Source organism: Microcebus murinus, unplaced genomic scaffold (assembly GCF_040939455.1).
Source record: "Microcebus murinus isolate Inina unplaced genomic scaffold, M.murinus_Inina_mat1.0 scaf002_hap2_Mmur4.0, whole genome shotgun sequence".
In the NCBI taxonomy this organism is placed as follows: domain Eukaryota; kingdom Metazoa; phylum Chordata; class Mammalia; order Primates; family Cheirogaleidae; genus Microcebus; species Microcebus murinus.
In genome coordinates, this window is record NW_027438948.1 from 1,461,676 (window position 1) to 1,465,934 (window position 4,259).

A 4,259-nucleotide genomic window follows, 5' to 3' on the forward strand; every position below is an offset into this window, starting at 1 on the left:
TAGCCCATAGAACCCCAAAAGCAACGGGACGAGTTCTGGTCACATACTCCCTCAAAATGACATCCTGGCCTTCTTCTGGAACTCCCTCCCCTCTCAGACTCTCAAGGTTTCCTCCAGCGTGTCGGTTCCCACAGAGCAGACCTTTGGTCTGAGACCTGACAGTCCAGAAGCCACGCATGCTGCCGCGTGGCGGCGGTGTCGCGGCTTGGGACAAGAGGAGGCCCCACGGTGCGGGCTGGGGCGCCAGGCACCGCGCGGGCGCTGAGGGTGGGGGTGACCCCCACCCCGGGCCGCCGCCGCGCTCCCAGAAAGGGGACAGAACAAGAGGCAAAAAAAAAAAAAAAAAAAAAAAGCAGCAGCCTGTGGCACCCGGTATTCCCAGGCAGTCTCCCATCCAAGTACTAACCAGGCCCGACCCTGCTTAGCTTCCGAGACCAGACGAGATCGGGGGCGTTCAGGGTGGTGTGGCCCTAGACGGCGGCGGAGGGCGCCCCTGCCCCGCTCGAGAAGCCGAGCCTCTCTGGGCTTCCCCGCCGCCGCCTCCCGCCCCAGGCCCCGCGCCGGGCGGGGCCGGGCCGGCCGGGTCCGGGGGGCTCCCAGGGACGGGGGTGATGGGCGGGGCGGGGCGGGGCGGGGCGGGGCGGGGTGGGGGGCTGTCTCTCTATACACACACACACACACACTCACACTCACTCACACTCACACAAGATGCGCCTCCACGGCTGGACTCGCCAAGGTGGAGCCCTCCCAGCCCCCCTCGTCTCCTCGCCCGGCCTCCTTCACCTACCCGCTGCCCACCCCCAGCGCGTCGCTGCCGCTGACTGCGCACGCGCGGGACGCTCGCCCTTTGACCCCAGCCAGGGGCCGCCCTCCCCCACAACCCCTTTCAGCTGCGCCCCCCCCTCGCCCTGTGGGTGGGCTGCCGCCTATTCCCCCGGGCCAGGGCTGGGGCACAGCCAGTGTATGGGGCGTCTCTCTCTGGGGATGTGTCCCATGGGTGGGGTGGGGTGGCGTGGTTTGGGGGGCGCTGAAGAAATCAGTCCCCTCCATCTCCTACCTCTGGAAAACGCCCAAGCCCGTGGAGAACTGCCGGCACCGCTTCGTGGGGGCCGGGACCCTCCTCCGTGTCCTCCTGTGGCCCAGTCCAAGGGGCCTGGGCCTGGCCGGGGCTGCTTTGGACCCCGACCACCCTGGCGTGTGGACTCGCTAAAAATCGGCCATTAGATATTGGATTCCAGCTTCCTGGAGGTCATTTCACTAATGAGTGCACCGGAAAGAGTTTCCTAATCCATCTGTGAGGGTGGCAACTGAAGGAGAATTTTAAAGCTGACAGAATAGGCGAGGGAAGGCATAGGAGATTTCCACACCCAGCAAGGAAGACTTTCCCGAAATGGAAGAAAGAAACGAGCAAACAGAGACACCGGTAGCCCGCCCGGAAAAGAGTCTGCCCCTGAGAGAAAGCACCCTGACCAGGTTCACCCGTGGGTGGGTGGCGAGCTAGCGGCATTCAGAAGAGCGAGGCCCGCAGTCTGTGCGGAAGACACCTGCACTCGGGTGTGTGTGGCGGCGCGATTCACAAGCAGCTCTAGATGTTAAACCAAGGAGAAGCCAGGGAGTTCCCAACGCCCCAGGTGTCCTCAGCCCACGACTGGCTGCTGTGGGAATGCGAAGCCCGGCTCCTTGTCTCAGAGCGGGGTTCCCAGGAGGATCAGGCTGAAGCTGGGACTTGGCCTCAAAGTGTCCCCTCGCATGGCCACCCCCTTCCCCTTCCTGCTCCTCTACTCCTGGTGCCCCTCCATCCAGGGGCCAGACCTTAAAGAGTCACCGCAAGAGAATCCTGGTCCCAAAGGAGCCTTCTGGGGGACCGGTGCTGAGAGAGGTTGTGGGCATGGCCCGCTGGGGCTCTGCCCGACCCAGGGCTGAGAGATGCCACCTCCCAGCTCTGGGTCCCTGCAGGAAGTGTTGGCAAGCACAGGGCCGGTCCTCCAAAGGCCCAGGTGCAGGGAGCCCAGGCCAAGCAGCCTGTGGAAGAAGCCACTTGCCGTGCCACCCCGGGAACAGGACTGCAGGCCCCGGCCCTTCCCACCTCCTCCTCCTCCTCCTCCTCCTCCCCCCCGCCCCGCCCCCACAGGGCACAGGGCTCAGAGACACCTCAGACTCTTGCTACCCAAAGTGCAAAGGGCATCAGTTGCTCCTCCAACCCCCCCCCCCCGCCCAGCAGACCACGTTGTCCAGTCAGCCCCCGGGCCTCCCTGGGGTGCCCAGCACAAAAGTGCAGACACCCACCGGACCCTCAGTCTCAGTTTTCGGAGGTTTTTGCCACTCTAAGGACCCGCAGGCCAGCTGGGCCTTCGGGCAGGACAGAGAGCCCCGGAATCCGACGTGGAGAGCTGCGTGTACGTCCCCATCAGGAGGCGGTCCCCACCTCCGCGGCTCTCCCCTTGCGGGGAGCGGCAGCCCAGCCGGCAGCCGCAGGGCCTCAGGGAAGACACCAGGCTGGGCCCCCGCGGCACAGCGGGGGCACGTCCCCCGCACTCACGCGACTTAGGGACGGCTGCTGGAGACTGCTGCGGCCACCCTGCTGCCGGGTTTCTGGAGGGCTTCCTGGAAGCAGCGTCCACACCAAGCCCTTGGAAGGCCCAGGCGGTGGAGGAGCCGGTCAGGCAGGGGCCGAGGACGGTGAGAGGCCGGGCGGGAAGGAGCGTGTCAGGCAGGGGCAGAGGACGGTGACCGGCCGGGCGGGGAGGAGCCGGTCAGGCGGGGGCCCAGGACAGTGACGGGCCTGGCCGGGGAGGAGTGCGTCAGGCAGGGGCAGAGGAGACGGGCTGGGTAAGGGTTAGGGTTACAGTTAGGGCACAATTCACAATCCCAAAGACGTGGAAGCGACCCGAGTGCCCATCCATCCAGGAGTGCATCAATAAAATGTGGCGCGTGGACACCACGGAGTGCCATTCGGCTGTGAGGAGCAGCGGTGAGAGGGCGCCTCTCGTGTTCTCCTGGCCAGAGCTGGAACCCGTTCCAGTAAGCCAAGTATCCCAAGAATGGACACACGAGCACCACGTGAGCGCGCTCACCAGCAAATTGGTACGAACGGATGGACGCCTAAGTGGACAGAGAGGAATCACCTTCATCGGGTGGGTGTCGGGCGGGCGGGTGGGGGGAGGGGAGGGGCATACACATCCATTAGGCATGGGGTGGGTGCGCACCGACTGGGGGATGGGCGCACTTGAAGCTCTGACCCGAGGGGGGAGGCTTGGAGAGGGCAAGGCACCCGACCTTAACATTGGTACCCCCACAATACGCTGGAACAACATGAGAGGTATATGAATAAGAACACAGGGGGGGCCGGGCGCGGTGGCTCACGCCTGTAATCCTAGCTCTCTGGGAGGCCGAGGCGGGCGGATTGCTCCAGGTCAGGAGTTCGAAACCAGCCTGAGCAAGAGCGAGACCCCGTCTCTACTAAAAATAGAAAGAAATTAATTGGCCAACTAATATATATAGAAAAACACAGCCGGGCGTGGTGGTGCATGCCTGTAGTCCCAACTACTCGGGAGGCTGAGGCAGCAGGATTGCTTGAGCCCGGAGATTGAGGTTGCTGTGAGCTAGGCTGACGCCATGGCACTCACTCTAGCCTGGGCAGCAAAACGAGACTCTGTCTCAAAAAAAAAAAAAAAAAGAACACAGGGGGGAGGGCGGCACGGGCAACACTTGTCACCTGAATACTTGTACTCCCATCATCTGCTTGAAAAGAGAGAGAAAAGAAAATGCAATCCTAGAGGTAAGAGACACTTTTTAAAAATAATGAATCCGAAGAGAAAAGTAAAAGGAGGCCTGTGGAGCAGGTCTGGGTGTGACTCCGGATCCCCCAACATCAGGTGCCACCACCAAAGATTCCTGCGTGTAGCCCATAGAACCCCAAAAGCAACGGGATGAGTTCTGGTCACATACTCCCTCAAAATGACATCCTGGCCTTCTTCTGGAACTCCCTCCCCTCTCAGACTCTCAAGGTTTCCTCCAGCGTGTCGGTTCCCACAGAGCAGACCTTTGGTCTGAGACCTGACAGTCCAGATGCCACGCATGCTGCCGCGTGGCGGCGGTGTCGCGGCTTGGGACAAGAGGAGGCCCCACGGTGCGGGCTGGGGCGCCAGGCACCGCGCGGGCGCTGAGGGTGGGGGTGACCCCCACCCCGGGCCGCCGCCGCGCTCCCAGAAAGGGGACAGAACAAGAGGCAAGAAAAAAAAAAAAAAAAAAAAAGGAGC

The 4,259-nt window shown here is 62.9% G+C and overlaps 1 pseudogene; it reads right to left on the bottom strand.

Annotated features, from left to right (window-relative positions):
* Positions 1–357: 357 nt before the first annotated feature.
* LOC142866314 (uncharacterized) lies at positions 358–476 on the bottom strand (annotated as a pseudogene).
* Positions 477–4,259: the final 3,783 nt, after the last annotated feature.